The sequence below is a fragment of the Eumetopias jubatus genome, unplaced genomic scaffold (genome assembly GCF_037043125.1).
Source record: "Eumetopias jubatus isolate StellerSeaLion01/CBP00866 unplaced genomic scaffold, mEumJub1_p1.0 scaffold_11, whole genome shotgun sequence".
NCBI classification, from domain to species: Eukaryota; Metazoa; Chordata; class Mammalia; order Carnivora; family Otariidae; genus Eumetopias; species Eumetopias jubatus.
In genome coordinates this window covers 120,961,004-120,979,770 of record NW_028274817.1, presented here as the reverse complement: position 1 = coordinate 120,979,770, position 18,767 = coordinate 120,961,004, and the positions used below count along the sequence as shown (strand labels likewise).

The following is an 18,767-nucleotide window of genomic DNA, read 5'->3' as shown; positions in this document are numbered from 1 at the left end:
TGAAGCCCCACTGAGGTCATTGGGGTGGGTCTTACTCCACGAGGACTGGTGTCAATACAGAAAGGGGAATTTGGGACACAGACAGACACACACAGAGGGCAGTCGATGTGAACACACACAAGCAGAAGGTGGCCAGAAGCACAAGTCGATGTGAAACACACACTCAGTACAAGCATGAGGTGAGGCATGTATAAGCTAAGGAATGCCAAAGATTGACAGAAAACAGCAGAAGCTGACAGAGACAAGGAACGATCCTCCCCTAGAGCCTTCATGGGGAGCACAGCCCCGCTAATACCTGGATTTCAGGTTTCCAGCCCCCAAAACTGCGAGACCACGAATTTCTGTTGTTTTAAGCTATCCAGATTTTGGTACTTTGTTACGGCAGCCCTCGGAAACGAATCCATAATCCATCACTTCTCCCCCCAAACACCCAGTCATTTCTGGAAGGGTCTGTACAGACACTAACTGTAAATGCACAGAACATGATTGAGAGAAGTTTACATTCCAGTCAGTAACGGGTACCTACGGGCAGAATCTGCAGATGACATAGAGGGTGAGCCTGGCCTTTCTATATACACTATTTGAAAATCCAGCAGCCAATATGAGTACTTGTTTAAGTAAAAATTCTTTTACTTTAAAGGTGAAATGGTGAAGGGCATGCCCAGTGCCTCTCCCTTCTTTCTTCTGGAACCCACCCCTCTCCATTCCAACTATTTGGCTCATACAAAGGCATCCACCATCGATCGGTCCTGCAGGTGCACTTTGGGACCAAGCTGGGTCCCTCGGGCCCGATGGAATCCCTCCCTGTCAGCACAGCTGGAGACCTAAGCCTGGGACATACTGGGTGTGTAACATCCATTACTTCTCAGGAGAAGCAGCTCTGGGGGCAGAGAAGAAAGCCAGTTTCAAAAGGGAAGCCGAGATGATGGGCAGACATCTCTCTAAGGACTAGCGGCCTTGGAATCCCTGTTTCCAGCCACTCCGGAAACCAGCTACACTTCTGTCCTCACTTACTTGGGCCAATGTTCTCTGTCACCAATGCCACCTGGAATTGGGTTTCTGCAACTTACATTCAAAACAGTCCTATCCAGAAAGGAACAAACAAAACATAGGAGAATAAATGCACATGATTCTAAACACCTGGTAAGAAAGTGCTCAACCTTTTCATTATCAAAGGAATACAAATTCTTTTAAAATGGGATCTGTCTTAAAAAAAAAAAAAAAACTCAGTGGCATCTATGCTATGTGTCCCTTGAACTGAAAATCTCAACCTCAGGGTGGTGGAATGATAAGCACATTTTATTCTCCTTTATTAATACTTTTCTGTATTTGCTAAATCCTTACGAACAAGATTGTTATTACTTCTGCATTAAAATTTTTCCTTTTTTTTTTTTTTAAAGAAAAGTCTTACAATAAATCAAGTGTGAAACATTCAGGACCGAGACATTGAGGTATTTTCAAAGAATTACAAGTATTTGCAGGGAGAAAATGAGCAAAGACTCCAGGGTGACTTCACGGTTTAGAGCACGTAATTTTTGGCTTCTTAGCACACCTATTATAGCATATTTACCACTAATCTGGGTTTAATAGGTGTGCCATTACCACGATTACGTCATATATTTAAATACTTTATCAGATCCTGCTAAATGGTGTGGTAGCTTATAGTTTTGCTCACCAATATTCGAGAACCCTCCCTGAGGAAGGATTAAGCATCCCCACTCAACAGGGGCGCCTGGGCGTCTCAGTCAGTTAAGCATCCGACTCTCGGTTTCGGCTCAGGTCATGATCTCAGAGGTGTGAGACTGAGCCCCGCGTCGGGCTCTGTGATCGGCATAGAATCTGCTTGAGGTCTCTCTCTCTCTCTCTCTCTCTCTCTGCCTGTCCCCCCAGCACTCACGCGCTCTCTCTCAAATCCATACCTAAATCTTAAAAAAAAAAAAAAAAAAAAATCCCCACTCAAGTGTTGCCAGGTGACTTGCTGCCCCCGATGAAGGTGAGCAATATGATGCTTCAGGGGGATGTTTTATGATGTGGTTGTCATCTTCCCTCATCTCCCATTCTATCAACCTCAGTCCCCAAGTGACTCCAATGAGCAGATGTCCCGGGCCCACTTACAGTGATATGTAGCAAGAGCAAGAAATAAGCTAAGTTGTAAAGTCACGGCCTTGTTTGTTACTGTGCCATCATGAAGCCTATCCTCACTAGTACAATGGGAACCCAAGAAAAGACACCAAAAGAATCTTTGCAAAGAAAAGGAAGATGGCGCGCACCGGGTTGCAAACACATTTTAACTACTGTTCTATCCTCTTGCTATTTTTACACACTGTAATTATTCTTCTTGATATTTTACTAACTTAGCAAAAGGTTCTAGTGCTTTTTGAGGCTGATTAACAAGCAAGCTAAGGGAAAAGCTTGGCTGGATGAGAAGCTTTACCATTTCTAGCACGGCTCACGCTATGCACAAATTACACTGCTATCATCATCATCAAGCACAAACAAGGCCACATCACTGTAATACATGATCCAGCCCGTGATTCCCCCCACACTGTACACCACCCTCTCTCCGTCGCAGAAGCAGAGGAGAATGTAATGGGAATCACAGAAGCAGCTCATAGTAATTTCTCCCAGATCTGTTTTTACTCCACTTCTAAGCCTGAGTTTAGACCTAAGATTTTTGTCTCATGGACGCTAACTGAAATCATTTTGTTAGATTCAGGTTCAGCGTGTGAAGTGTGCATATGGGGGCTGGAGGCGGGGGGGAATGCCTTTGTGCTGCATCAGGGATATGCAAAAATAAAGAAATAGCCCCTCGAGTAACCATAAAGGAAGAACATTGTTCAAAATAAGTCGATGGCAACCATCTTCAGTGATCTTGTGCATGAAAGGAATACGGAGAAGGGTGAAATCACTTTCAGAAAGTAGATTGAGCTCATCGTCATCCAGAGCCAAAGAGCTGCTCATGAACTCAAGCACCTTACAATGGAGCCAAGCACACACACACAGGTTGGCATGCCGTCTCCACTGGAGCGCACACATACACACAGGCACACACCCCACCTACACGCACAGACGAAATACCACAGGAAGTATTTGCACCAAGGTTTAAATGAAATTTCTACACCGCTATGACTTTTCCAAAAAAAAAAAAAAAAAAGCCTTTCTTTCCAAACCACACCACTAAGAGCTGGGGCTTTGTCTTAGATGTTGATGTTAAACCTCCTGGAGTTGGTCAGTGAATTTCTGCTGTGGTAAAACGTTCAGCTTTAAGTCAGTTTTGACTTCAATAGGTAAACCACAACGTTTTATCAAAATAAAACTTCCCTGTGGTCCAGGGCAGCTCTGCCCAGCGTTAGTAATGCCATTCAATGCCAACATTGTCTGAGAGGTCAACTTTGGCAAATTAAATGGTACCCTCATGACCTAGTCACCTCCTGAAGGCCCACTTGCAAATACCATCGTCTTGGCAGTGAGATTTCAACCTATGAACTGGGGGTGGGGAGCGGGGGGCGGGCACTAACATGAAGACCATGGCATCCCTGGAAGAGCTCAATGCAGTTGTTTGTCAAATCCTGGCATTGTTTTACTCATGGCAGTGGTACTGAACAGAAGATCCCACCCTCAATCTCTAAAAGCAATAAATGTTTTAGAAATGATCAGACTGATAATTTGTAAATTACCAAGACTGATCATTTGTGCCTCAATGCATATCATTTGGAAAGCAGTTTTAATGATAGATGGTCTAGTTAGAGAATAAAATGGAATATGCTTTTTGCATCATTATTTGTGAATTAATTTATGTGACCAAGTGTTTTGTATGTTTTCTATGACTTTATGACTTTTTTCTACTCTAGAACACTCCAAAGGGCAATTCTGATGGTGAAATAAACTAATAAATGTATGGGGCGCCTGGGTGGCTCAGTCGTTAAGCGCCTGCCTTTGGCTCAGGTCATGATCCCAGGGTCCTGGGATCGAGCCCCGCATCCGGCTCCCTGCTCTGCGGGAAGCCTGCTTCTCCCTCTCCCACTCCCCCTGCTTGTGTTCCCTCTCTCGCTGTCTCTCTCTCTGTCAAATAAATAAATAAATTCTTAAAAAAAAAAAAAACTAATAAATGTAAAGCTCCCATTGCCCGGTACCATACGCTAAATTTTACTTAACTTTTCTTCCAGTAGAACACCTAGAGTTTGGACAAGTTAATGAAAACCAAGCCATGGAAGTCATGCGAACAAGCCATTCACGGCAATCCCCCAAGGCTATAAATTTTCACATTTTAAAAGTGTACCCCATCACCAGCCCTAATCTAATGCCACAGGAGTTCCCAGCTACTTAAGCAATTACTTCAGTTACAGCACAATTACGCTTACCTGCCAGTGCCAACAGGGAAAAATAACAATGAAAATTGAAATTCAGCTTCAACATTGACACCCAGGCACAACTCACGGACCGCAGAACGGGAAGGACATAAATTGTTTCCAGTTTCCCTCAACACCGCAGAGAAGAGCATGAAACAGGTAATAAATCAAACTCCAATTTAGAAATTTCCTGGGATTATACTTTCATTGGTGATCTTTTTACTCCAGAAGCACTCCGAAGGCTCCCTCATCAGTAAAAGAAAAATACAAGCAGTTCATCTCTTTACAGATAGTAGCTGATGGGTCACACTCCCCAGCCCACCTCTCAAAAACGTGTGTGCACCTGACTCCGTTTTTTTTTTCTTTGGTTTGGTCTTTTTTTTTTTTTTTTGGTATGTGATCCTGAACAGCTCTCACGTTTCAGGGCATTTTCCAATCACATGGAAATCAATTCTCCTAAATTATATCATGCCATTCTCTCAGGAGATTAAAAAAAAAAAACGTTTTAATTGGGTGAGAAAAGGGATTTACTACTTCAACAGCTCTTTGTAAGAATTCCTTTCACTTTCTCGCATCAAAGCCCCCATTACTGTTGCCTCATCTCTGCAAATTCTGGTAGATGGTGTTGCTAATTTTCAAACGGATTGTGCGTGAAGCGTGCCCTCACATTTCTATGGCGCTCAGGACAAAATGTATATCCCGGGTTCTCTTTGCCTCTAAAGGATGGATGACAATCCACCTACACATCCCCCAGCATGGATCCAGGAGGCTTTGAGACAGGTAAAGATCCGTGCACCAGTGGCCCTATTCATGCTTTTTCTTCTACTTTATTAACAAAAAAAAAAAAAATCAGTATCTTGTCAATACCTTCCTACTTAGTAGACGGAACAATACCTTCCTACTTAGTAGACGGAACAATACCTTCCTACTTAGTAGACGGAACAATACCTTCCTACTTAGTAGACGGAACAATACCTTCCTACTTAGTAGACGGAACAATACCTTCCTACTTAGTAGACGGAACAATACCTTCCTACTTAGTAGACGGAACAATACCTTCCTACTTAGTAGACGGAACAATACCTTCCTACTTAGTAGACGGAACAATACCTTCCTACTTAGTAGCTGTCCACTTAGAAATATTTTCTTGCTCTGTCCAAGTCAATGAGGCTAAGAGACATGGAGATATTCCATTTAAAAATTATAAATAAAAACCCTACGCCTCTCAAGCAGAGATCAGCAAACCACACCTGTTGGTCAAATAAGGGGCTGCCTGTTTTTATAAAGTTTTCCTTAAGATTTTATTTTTAAGGAATCTCTACACCCCACGTGGGGCTCAAACTCACAATCCCAAGGCCAAGAGTTAGAAGCTCTACCGACTGAGCCAGCCAGGCGCCCCCATAAATCAAGTGTTATTGGCACTCGGCCACACCCACTCGTTGACATATCGTGTATGGCTCTAGGGACCAAGCTCACAACTTTCCACAAAGACTCAATCCCCCACAGAGGCTAAAATAGTTACGATCTGGGCCTTTACAGAAAACATTTGCCAATCCCCGCTCCAAAGAGGTACTAACAGACTGACATAGGTCTTTCCAAATTATTTAGTAGCCATATTGAAAATTTAAAAAGGAACAAGTGCAGTTAATTTTAATATATTTTAGCCCAATATGTGTAAACAGTGTCATTTCATCCCATGATCAATACTAAAGTTATTAAGAAATTGTCTTTTTCCTTTCGTCAGACTTTACAGAAAACATTTGCCAATCCCCGCTCCAAAGAGGTACTAACAGACTGACATAGGTCTTTCCAAATTATTTAGTAACCATATTGAAAATTTAAAAAGGAACAAGTGCAGTTAATTTTAATATATTTTAGCCCAATATGTGTAAATAGTGTCATTTCATCCCATGATCAATACTAAAGTTATTAAGAAATTGTCTTTTTCCTTTCGTCAGACTTTACAGAAAACATTTGCCAATCCCCACTCCAAAGAGGTACTAACAGACTGACATAGGTCTTTCCAAATTATTTAGTAGCCATACTGAAAATTTAAAAAGGAACAAGTGCAGTTAATTTTAATATATTTTAGCTCAATATGTGTAAATAGTGTCATTTCATCCCATGATCAATACTAAAGTTATTAAGAAATTGTCTTTTTCCTTTCGTCAGGAGTCTACCTCACACAGCAAAATTGAGACTAGCCACCGTTCAAGAGCTTGGTAGCCTCCTGTGACTAGCGGCCACCACGTTGCTCCCGGCAGCTCTAAACGGCTTGCTAAGTGAAAGTGGAAAAGGAAGAAAAAAGAATGAATTTTTCAGTGAAAGCTCCAGCTTCACCCAAGTGAAATGTGACATAACGGACTTCCTGCTCATGCAAAGCACATCCCCAGTAATATTTAGGACATAAAACATCATTTGTGGTGTCCCTGAAGTTCACACGTTAACTACGTGTCCTGATCTTCTCTGGCCACCTATGCCTTGGGCCCTGAGTCTTCCTGCTCAGTAAAATTTCAAGTGGGAGGCAGCGAACGGAGGGGACGTTGTCCTGCGGTCTCCGCTCTGCTCGGGTGCCTCGAGTCAGAGTTGAATGGATTCTGAAAATCGCTGGTGTGCACACACTCACTAGCCTTGGAGATCAATTAATGCTAAATTCATCCAGCCCAAGGGCTGCCAGGTGTCACGCAGAAGGCGCAGGCTGCGTCCCTGAGTACGAGCCTGCAACGCCCTCACCAACTCATGAGTCTACAAACTGGAAATGTAGACACCGTCTCCCTCCTCAGAAGGTTTTGCTTAAAAAAAGGGGGGGGGGGTGTTGTCCCACCAAGACACTAGGAACACCTTACGTAGAAAAAGAAAGAGTCTGCAGGATGAAGACTCACAGTAAGAGCGGACTACAAATAACCCTTCTTATTCCTATGGAAAAAAAAAAAAATAATAATGACTGTCTCCTTTTGGTTTCCAGGAAAGTAGGCCAGCACTTCGGGAACCCTTGAAGTGCAGAGCTGGGGAATATGCACAGTGAGGTGACCAGAGTAATTTTAGAACAGGGAAGCTGTCTGGGAATCCACATAAAAATCCAAGTTGTAAAAACCAAGCCTTGTGTGTTGTTCTGTTTCCCATACTCAAAAACTTGGTGGCACAATTCACTATTGTCCATCACGGAGCCTTCTGACTGTGTGCTCTTCCAAAGGCAATTCTAGCCGAGTTCAAAGCACAGGGTGAAAATCAGCTTGTGTGGTGCAGAGTGTCGTCAGGTGGGAGAACGGTGTGGCTGGGCGGTCGGGGGCGGGGGGGGGGGGACTTGGCACGTGAGTGAATCGTTTGGCAATCGTAGCATGATCAAAGCTGTCGACACAATTTGAACAAGTAAGAATAGACCTCCGCCCAAAAAATGAAGGAGAAAATGATCTAGTGACAGCGACAATTATGCACTTTTCCTTTTACTCATCTTGAGAAATCATCGGGGAGAAACTTTCTCACAGAAAGAACAGAGAACCTTTATGTCATTCTTTTTCAAATTAATCTCCTTGCAGAGCTCAAGATTCGAAGCACTCTGCCATCAATCCATGATTCAATGATCCCTCAAAAGATGTTTCCGTGCAGAATGAGGGTGATCTGTTAGGTGGCACAAACACTTTTTTAAAACTGTGTGCACACCAGTGTGGTCAAATGGGTATCAAAATCCAAGAGAAGGCTTGAAATAATTCCACCCCAACCGAAGACACCGGCTTCTTCCAAGTTCTCCGTGTGTTTCTTCTTATTTCAGCTACATTTTCGTAGAGCTTCAGTTACAAACAGAGGCATGAGGACCGCTTGTAAAGTCTCCAGAATTCCGTGGACACTCATCAGCTTCTCACAGGCTCTATGTGTTCGTCTTATTTTCCTGACAGCTTGCCTACTTTATCTAGAGATTCTTTTCTCCTACAAACCAGAAAGCTTGCTCCACAAAGGAGAGCAGAAAAGGCACTGGAAAAAAAGGAGACCCCCCCCAGGTGTCTCCACTCTCAAGCCAGTTTTAAGTTATGCTATATTCATTCCAGAATTCCTCAGTACGTTGAAATAAAATCACTGTGAATGTACTTAACGCCGTTGAAATGTATACTTAAAAATGGTTAAGATGGTAAATGTTGGGTTATGTATATTTTACCACAATAAAAAATAGAAGTACAAAAAAATGAAGTAAAACCCAATGGCCGTCCGCAAACAAAATGTCATCCACAACGCAGGGCTGACGTTAAGTCTTGCTCCCGAGTTCCTGGCATCTACCGGACACTGAGTCTTCTTTTCCTCCGTGACTTGAAGTTCCAAAAATTGTTCTCCCTACCAAGCATATTTTTTTGGTCATATAAGCCATGCAGTCCTATCTCTGAACAGGATCATAATTTAAATATGCCGATAAAATACAGGATTATCGAGACTACTTACCTCGTGGTCCAGTTATTTTGGCCTAAAGTGCAGACAAACAGAATTCCATTTAAGTATTATGGTAGGGCGCCTGGGTGGCTCAGTCGTTAAGCGTCTGCCTTCGGCTCAGGTCATGATCTCGGGGTCCTGGGATCGAGCCCCGCATCGGGCTACCTGCTCAGCGGGGAGTCTGCTTCTCCCTCTCCCTCTCCCCCCCCCCACCGCTTGTGCACGCTCTTTCTAATGAATAGATAAAATCTTTAAAAAATAAATAAATAAAAATAAATATTACGGTAATAACCAGTTACCTCTTCCAATTCCATGGAATTGGAATTGGATTCATTCCAATTCCATGGACACATTCATACTTGTCCTTTGTTCATAGCCATCAACAATTTCTGTGTCCTGGGAAATTGGTGTTGTTATTTTCACAAGTGCTCAAATTCTTTCATGAGGATTTTTAAATTTTTTTCCTACTGAAAGCTAACTTATGAGTAGGTATGTTTTGCTTTTTTTTTTTTTTCCCCCTGAGATTAAGCATTCCTTATGAAATTTCACACGTTTCCCATTTGCCGCATTGGTTGGCTTTGGGGATGGTTTTCATGATTTTGTGATTTATTAGTTGTGAGGCCTCTTGATGATGTCTATATCCAGGGCCCTTTGTGGACTTGGAGGAAGATGGGGGAGTTCGGAGGGAAGGGGGGCATTGCTGAGCTGAGACTTAATTAGATGAGCTGGGAGAGGAAGATCTTCTCACTGGGGAGAGCCCGGGGAAAGAGCAGAGCAGGCCCATGGAGCGATGAGGTTGTGTAGGCTGGGGAAAGCGTTTCAGGCTAAGGGGTTTAGGCTAAGCCCCGAAAGGGAAAAGGGGATGCCACTGGAAGATTTTTAGCAAGGGGGTATGTAGTGGCGTACACAGCAGCCTCAAATATACAGGTCCAAGTCCTAACTCCTGGTACCTCAGAATGTGACCAAGGAAGGGGTTTTGCTGCTGTAAGTAAAGTTAGGATCTTGAGATGAGATCACCCCAGATTTGGGGTGGGCCCTAAATCCAATGACTGCTGTCCTTATAACAGAAAGGAGAGGAAAATGTGAGACACAGAGACCGAAGAGGCCATTCGAAGAGCAGGGCCAAGACTGGCGTGGCGAGTCGACAAGCCAAGGACTGCTTGTAGGCACCAAGAGCTGAGAGAGGGGCATGGCACAGATTCTTCCCTGAGGTTCCAGAAGAACCCCTCCCGCAGATACCTTGATCTCAGGCGTGTGGCCTCTGGAACAGCGGGAGAATAAATTCCTGCCGTTACAATCCCTTTGCACCCCCTTCCCCCGAATTTATGCTCACTCACTAAAGCAGCCCAAGGAAACCCATACACATTCATACAATCAGGGTTGCATTCCAGAAACATCATTCTGGGTTCCACAGAGGAAGACGGCTCGACCTAAAGAATTCAAGCGTTCAAGGGGACCAGTCAGGAAGACTAGCGAGTATTCCCGGTGAGAACTGCAAAACGGAGGGAGGACGATGAAGGCAAGGTCATCACGGCAAAGGCCTTTCCTAAGACACTGTTAGAGGTAGATGTGGGTTGGGGGGTGGTGGGCAGGAAGGGAGCCAAGGGCAAGAGCTACTGAGGAGCGGGAAGGGCACAGGTGCAGGTGTTACCTACAAAGAAGGGCAGGTGGGCCCCAGAGATGGCAGGGGCGGTAGACATGGATGCAGATGATCCATCATCGCCAAGTTAAGAAATGAACAACGTTCTACCTGATGACCCCCATTAGTCAAGGTCATCTGCTGAGAGAGTGTGTGGAGAAGGGCCGGGAGAGAGCCATGCCGACCCCAAGAGCTTGGGTCTGGGGGAGCGGGGAGAGATGGCCTCGCAGAATCGCTCGCTCTCACGGGGGCCCAGCTGGGGCTGAAGATCATGATCTGTAGTAACGTGAATTCACCCGGTTGTGCAATTTTTCTTCGGCAGCCATCAGCAGGTTGGATGTGGACCAAGGACGGCAGATGGCTGGGCTGATTCAAGATCGGGCTTCCGCAAAGAGCAGTACATAACATTTCAGTTTGTTTCCAATATGAGCTCTGTTGGACCGATCAACTTCAATAAATTCTTCACTATAAACATCGGGTACAAAAAAAAAAATGCTCCCTAATGGATAAATACATTGTGGTACAGTCATATGTTGAACGCCGTGATGGCCTTGAGGATGAATGAGCTACAGCTCAGCGGAGAGAATATGACACACATAATGTCAAGTGACAGATGCGAGACCCCCCCCCAAGATACACGCAGTACAGTTGACAAATGTGAGCCCCCCCCCAAGGTACACACAATACAGTTCCATTAATACAGAATCCATTCCGTTTAAGGGTGCATACGTGCAGTAAAACTATAGAGAAAAGCAAGATGATTATCCCCCAAGTCCAAATAGTGATAAATTCTGGTAGGGAACAATGTTTGGTGATCATGGGGGTTTCCTGAGCCGCTGGTAACATTCCCCTTCTCAACTTGGGTGACTACTAATTGTTCATTAAAATGTATATACGGTGAACACTCTCTTATGTCCAGAGGTCATATGTCATGATAAAAGATAAAAAGAAAAGAGATAAATTCTCTGTGACACCAGTAATTCAATTATCACTTGAATTCTCTACAAAACAGAGATTAGCATTCTAATAAGCCAGGAACTATTTTTCAGGGGCAAGTATTAGCAACCCAAATCAAACCAGGCTAAGGGGGCGGGGGGGGGGGAGGAACACACTGGTTCACGTAATTGAATAGTCCATGTGCGGCCTTCAGGCATGGCTAGATCCAGGTGCTCAGATGCTACCCAATAGGGTCTCTCTCTATTCCTTAGCACCATGTTTCTCAGTGCCTCAGTGCTATCTTCAGTTTCAAGCACTGATAAAGAAGATGGACTTTATCATGACTAGGTTTACATGCTACCAGCTTAGTAAGCAAGCAAGCAAATCACCAAAGAAAGGAAGAAACCTCTTTGTCAGCAACTGTAGCAAAAACCTGTATCTGGATCTTTCTGTATCATCGCGGGTACCAACGGACTCTTCCCTAAGCAGTCACTGTAGCCAAGAGATGTGACATGCTGTTTGGCCAGACCTGGTTCCCAAGTTTATCCCCAGAGCTCTGTCTGTCACAGAGTGACAGCCAAGTGTTCCCTAAGGAAACTTTACTTGTTTTAACCAAAAGACAGGGAATGGCCGTGGAAGCAGGCAAAACCCACCAATGTGCACTATGAGTATTTTCCACCTTCCTTTGGTGCTCTCACCAAACAGTAATTTCCTTTCACTTCCCGCTCGTATACATCAAACAAGCCACCTCCAAAGAAAAAGCAAAGGCAAACAAAATAAAATACACAAAAGAGACCCAAGAATTGAGAAAGCAGCCAAAGGCCCTGAAAGAAGGAGTGAATGATTCCATTTTCCCCAACCTCTGGCCTCTCATTAATTACCCACCGGAAGTCTGGGCCAGAGCTTATATACATAATTATATCATTTCTATCGACTTACTGATAATGGATTCTTGCTAGCATGGTTCAGTAGAAGAGAATGTGACATTGTGCTTGGCAGGGCAATGGAGGGTGCCAAATTGACCCAACTCCCTCAGCCTTTGCCCAGTGACCTGCAAATTCTGTCCTGGAGCCTCTGGGGACAAATGGAACTCAGCGAGCTCTTTAACGTGAGCAAAGGGGAAAGATCATGAACGCCCTGGGAGGCTCGAGAGAAAATGGATCTCCTCCAGAAGGAAAGGACAAACTTTGCCCATAACTGACCAAGCCAGCCAGCGTTCCAGGACCACTCCAAGGTAATCACAACCGCGCGTATCTCCTCATTACATGTGTTTTCCCAGAATCCTCTATGCTTCTGTGGACACTGCCAAGGCTGGACTTCAAGGCAGATCCCCGCAAATTTGAAAGCATCCTGAGATCACCATACTCTTTCTAGCCACCCCCCACTGGAATCAAATATTAATAAAGGCTGTTGAGACCATAGCTCCAACACACTTTAGCTCCTGGAGATCTCTCTTTCCTTTTTTTTTTTTTTTTTTCCTTAACATCTCCTTTCCGAGGACAGCTTGAGGAAATCCACAGTATCAGAACATCCACACGCTCTTCCCAGTTCAAGAACTAAAAAGAGAGAACTCTCCTTTTAATAATTACCAGTTATCATTTCACAACAAAAGGCTTTGTGGTTTCTGTCACCTACGATCAATGAAGATTAAATTAACATCTTGAAAGGCCACAGGATTATTCCACAAACATACCTTAGGCTCCCTCCTCGGTGCCAAGCACTACCATAAACTCTGGGGACACAAACGTTAATAAGACACAAGTCCTGCCAAAAAGGGATGACTCAGGAAAAACGCATCTAGGGTAGCATTTTCAGCTGACCCTCAGGCTGTGGTGAAGAGGGAATATAGAAGTAATCTTTTTTAAAAAAGCTCTCATCTCCCAGAACCGGGAATTAAAATTGCAGCTGTCCTGTGGGCAGATGGCCCAGGGTGTGCAGCTCAGAGCTGCCCTCCCTCCCCACCATGAGCTCCATTCCTTCCGCAAGCCTCCTCTCTCTGCACACTGCAGAGCCCAGTGCCACAGGCTGCGGGGGCACCCCCACACCGCCCCCCAGGCACACCCCAGGCTGCAGGAGGAGTGTGAGCCCCTCCTCCACCAAGCCTCTCAAGTGGTCTCCCCAACCCTGTTAGGGGCTGAGTTGTGTCCCCACCCCCAATTCTATGTTGAAATCCTAACTCCCACTATCTTAGAATTTGACTGTATTTGGAATCAGTCTTTAAGGAGGTGATTAAATTAAATGGGGTGATTGGGGGGGGGCCCCATCTCAAATGCCTGGCATCCTTGTAAAAAGAGGAGACGGGGACCTAAACACGCACACAGGGACAAATCACCCATCACCACGCCCAGGAGAGAGGCCTCAGGAGAAACCACAGTTCCTGAGAGCTTCGTCTCAGACTTAGCAGTTTTCAGAACAGCGAGGAAATAAACCCCTGTTGTTTCAGCCACCCGCACTATGTTACTTTGCTATGGCAGCTCTAGCAGACCAATACAAACCCCATCTACCACGCTCAAAATGCAGAGACACTACAGAAAACTCCCAGGTTTTCAAGGTGCCCCTCTTTTTCTCCCCAGTTCTGAAAGATCAGGCAGGTAAAACAAACGAAACTTCCCCCTCCTCAGACCGAAATGGTACAGCTTTACTACACCGGGACACGTGGAGGACCACCCCTGTCCGGCAGCCCCACACGTGGCACCCAAAGCCTGTCTTCTTCCTCCACTGACAAGCCCCCAGATCGTTTTAAGAGGCTGCACAACCTGGCTTGGAGAAGCCAATGGAGCTCTTGCTGAATCCAGCTTCACGTGATGGGAACAGATTGTGAACTATACGTTTGCCAATTTTTCCCCTGTGCCAGACCATTTTTAAGTGATGTGTGCACAGAATGGCATTTAAAGGCCTTAAATATCTCTCCAGGGAGAGAAAAGAGCAGAAAATAGCCCCCGAGGCTCACATAATATCGGCCGGAACAGCTGAGGCAGAGTTTGGGTGGGTTTTCTGATTGTGGTTTTTTTTGGGGGGGGGGGGGGCTTCTTTTCTGGTTGGTTGTTTTTGTTGTTTTGGCTTTGGGGCTGAAGGAAGGGAGCAGAAAAGAGAAGACACCTAGTTTACAGGCAGCAAGTTAGGAAAGTCACTTCTAGATGGGAGGGGCGGGCTTGGGGGGGTGGATTCCAACTCCTTCAGGGAGTGGAGGGTGAGCAAGCTTCAGGGACTGTGTGATGACCCTGCCGGCAGCCTCAGCGTGTGGGGACGCCCAGCTTCACCTCAAACCCACCCCCTTTCCTGGACAAGGGCTTGGTTTTGTTTTTTTTTTTTTAAAGTGTTTTTTTAAGCAGCACTTCCTGTTATGTTGGAGGAAGGTTTGGGCCGTTTTATTATTAAGCAATTCTCTTTTTTAAGTGACCGAAAAAAAAGAAAAAAGAGAGAGACCATATTTCCACCAGGCTAGAATCGGCCTTACTCAAGCATCCATGTTTCAAATCTCCTATTTTCTTTAGCCCTAATTAAGCCTTCCAAGAGCTCGCTATGTTTAATTTGCATTCTGAAACAGAAAATCTAATGTGTTTTAACATTGTCTGCTTCAGCTGAAAAGGAAACTGTAAATTTATACAGTCTGGTTTAAAAAAAAATTGGCAATTGCATCTTAATGAGTCTCTGGAATGGGGTTGGGCAGAGCCCCAAGCCCCGGTCCTTAGCCTCCCACCCCCTTCTTTCTCCGCTTCCCATCCCCCTTCTTTCCACCAGTCCCTCCTATGCCTTCCACGCATCCCTCTCCTCCTCCTCCACTTCCTCTTCCCATCCCCCTCTACTTCCCATCCCCCCTCCACTTCCCATCCCCCCTCTACTTCCCATCCCCCCTCTACTTCCCATCCCCCTCCTCCTCCGCCTCCCATCCCCCTCCTCCTCCGCCTCCCATCCCCCTCCTCCTCCGCCTCCCATCCCCCATCTCCACTTTTCACCCCCCCTTCCTCGCCCCCTCCCTTCCCCGCCTTCCCCAAGCAACCACAGACTTCCTCCTCCTCCTTCCCTCTCCCCTCCCCGCCCCCGGGACCCCCTCTCCCGGCCCCTCTCGGTGGGGGCCGGGTCTGGAAAGGTCACGTGGCCCCCTCGGCCTCCCGGTGGGGTGAGGGGGCCGGCTGCCGAACCTGTTCTTTGTTAAGAGGTCAACGCCAGCGCCCAGCTCAGCCGAAAGAGTTACCGACGACCTTCGAAGAGCAGCGCACTCACAGCACCACCAACCCCCCCCGCCCCCACCCCACTGCGTCCCCACCCTGCCCCCCTCGGCTGCCTGCCGGGCTCTCGCTACGGGTGGTTCTCCCAAAAAGGCTCAGGCTCACCATTTCCTCCGGGGGGATCCTAAGGCCCTCGGGGTGGGGTGGGGGGGTGCGGTCCCGTTCATGATGAGAAACAGGAAAGGGGCAGCAGAGGCGTTGTGCCTCGGGGCAGCTGGCCGGAGGGCCTGGGGACGGGGGGGCACAAAGGTAAATGGGGAGCTCCTGGAGGGAGGAGGCCCTCGGGGAGCTCTGGGCGGTGGAGGCGCAGGATCTACAGAAGGGAGGCCCGGCCCCAAAGCTTCGGGCTCTCGTGCTGCGGGTGGGCACAGGAGGGTGTCCCTGGAAGGCTGCTGCGTGCGGGGAGGGAGTTGTTCCCGCCGCGCGGGCGGAGAGCTGCCCCCAACAGGCCTGTCCTATAATTAACACCCCCCCCCCGGGCCCGCCCCGGGAGAGCGCGGGAGGCCGGGCCGGGGGTGCGCAGGGGGAGTCCTGCAATGCCCCATAAGCCTAACCTCGGAGCCTCTGTTAACGGTGTAACCGCGACGAGAGCGTTCGCACCGAGATCGCAGTGCGTGCCTGAGCCACCTGACCAGATAGATCTCTTTCTCTCTTCACTGGAGGGTACCATTGGCGACCTAAAGAATGTGTACTCTTCCTAAAAGAAAACAAAACATAGCCAATTTTCTGTCCAAGAAAACAGAAATTCCCAGAGAAGACCCAGTGTCAACATTGGCTTACAGGACTTGCCTGTCGTGGTTTTCTGTGCAGAAAAATTTCCCATCCAAAAATGGGAGTTGAGGGTAGAAAGGAGGTGAATAATAATAAAATAGGGCTCTCAGGGTAGAAATAGCTTAGCATTCTGATTCTGTTACCTAGTCTTAAAAATATTTTTCTCGGGCGCCTGGGTGGCTCAGATGGTTAAGCATCTGCCTTCGGCTCAGGTCATGATCCCAGGGTCCTGGGATCGAGTCCCGCATCGGGCTCCCTGCTCCTTGGGAGCCTGCTTCTCCCTCTGCCTCTCTCTCTCTCTCTCTCTCTCTGTCTCTCATGAATAAATAAAAAGTTTAAAAAAAAATATTTTTCTCGATCACTAAATATTATTCAAAGGCATACTTTCAATGACGGCTTAAAGTTGGACCGTATGGAATTTTATATGCCAGAATGTATTACCCATTTTCCTACTATAGAATGTTCATTCCCCTTGTTTAAGCCTGAAGAAATATGTCCTAAATTACCCCCCCCCCGCCTCGTGTAGTTCTGTAAGTAACCTTTCTCACTGTAACCGTCCGTGCAAAAAATGAATAGTTTCCTCCCGCCATGGGTAAGTGTGTTGACTTTGCTTGCTTTTGGGTAGCTTGGAATTTGAAGCTTTCTGGTGTTAAGGAAAGAAAACTTTGGCCAAGTGACCAACCTGAGAGCTGCATCTTGTTCTTTGAGACCTCAGATCAGGGAAGAGAGCAGCCTGCAGGGGAAGAGAGATGCTCAGGGTAACTGGAGAGTGTCGCAAATATCCAGATATCCCAGTCTTGGAAGGAGCCTGGATGGGAAACTCCCCAAGCATTGCCTGCCACATTCCCTGGGATATCCTGCAAAGCCTAAATGTTTCTGGTGAGGAGTGGAAATTTTCCCTTCTGTTACGTTCTCTGCTAAATATATCGGTTTTTTAATTTATATGCACATGCACATTTTATTGGAATGGTGGCTATCACCAATTACATAGAACTTGAAGGACTTGAAAGGCACAAATCTCAGTGTGGTGGGACAATATAGAGGCATCTCATGGAAAGAGCAGTCACCTCCTGTTAATGACAAACTTCACAGGACTGGGAGGCATCCGGGTAGTTAGTTTGAATGACTCCCTCTTTTTGTGCTGATCACATGAACTGTGTGAGCAAATTGTTTCCCTGAGTTACTTCACCCCACGTTTTTGTATTGCATATGAGAAGAAGAAATGTGAGAACAATCAATATATAGCCTTTCCTTTAACAAAACATCACTGCCCCAAACTTCTCTGTAGTGAATGAGAATGCGTTCCAGAGCCACCCCCCTCCTCTTCAAAACACTCACATAGTGGGTTTTTTGTTTCTTTAATCAACAACTTCAGTGTTAAAATGTGATCGATTGTATATAGCTACTCAAGAGAAAAAGAAAACATGTCCACATTATTCATAAAAGCCAAAAAGTGGAAACAACCCAAATGTCCATCAACAGATACACAGACGGGATACGGCCCATCATACAATGGAATAGGATTCAGCCATAAAAAATAATGAATTCCTGGTGTGTGCCACATGGATGAACCTCAGAAATGTTATGCTGAGACAGAAAAGGCTACATATCATATGAGTCCATTTATACAAAATGTCCAGAAAAGATTAATCTAGAGAGGAAGTAACCGAGTGGTTGTCACTGGACGCAGAAGCGAAGGGATGGGGAGTGAGAGCTCCTGGGTACCAGGTTTCCTTTGGGGGTGATGGAACTGTCCTAAAATTATATCGTACTCATGATTATACAAACCTTTCTATACTAAAAAACCACCACCAACAACACTGAATTGTACACTTACAGCGGGTGATGTTTATAGCATGTAAATTATATCTCAATAAAAGTTTCTTAAAATGCAATAGTGTGACAGTTTTTTCAGGCACTGTCTCAAGGTGTAAAGGGGACCCCGGCACAGACCTGTCAAAGATGAAATACCTTCAAAATAGGCCACTCTGAAACTAGCAAATGCTAGAGTGAATCTGTACCAGACACTAGCATTTTCTTGGAGATTTTTCTCTGCGATCCTGCCCCTTCCCGGAACTAAGTCCTCATCACTTTATGTTAGTATATGGACTCAGTCCTTACAGTGCTTTGGTTCACTGCTTTTCCCACGTACCCTGCAAAATAATCCATAAATCGATCTCACTGGCGATTTACACAGTTAACCCCCAATTCCTCAAGCGACCATTCAAGCTTTCCCCTAACTAAGTTCACCAAACTTAGCTGAGCTGTTTGCATCTCCTTCTCTCCCGATAAGCCACCATCCACAGGCAGAAGCATACTTGCCACTGAAACCCAGGACCCACACGCTCAGGCGTACGTGGCCTGAACCAGCCGCTCACGAAATCACCCTCACCTTTGCCACGTGTGACATACTAATTGTGTTTATCC

The 18,767-nt window shown here is 45.9% G+C and overlaps 1 long non-coding RNA gene across 1 annotated transcript in view; it reads right to left on the bottom strand.

The window, feature by feature from the left end:
* The window catches only part of LOC114218108 (uncharacterized), a 44,781-nt gene extending 29,063 nt beyond the window's left edge, over window positions 1–15,718 (bottom strand). Inside the window, exon 1 of the long non-coding RNA XR_015769492.1 lies at window positions 15,675–15,718. This is a non-coding gene — a long non-coding RNA (uncharacterized LOC114218108). The remainder of the gene's footprint in view (window positions 1–15,674) is intronic.
* Window positions 15,719–18,767: the final 3,049 nt, after the last annotated feature.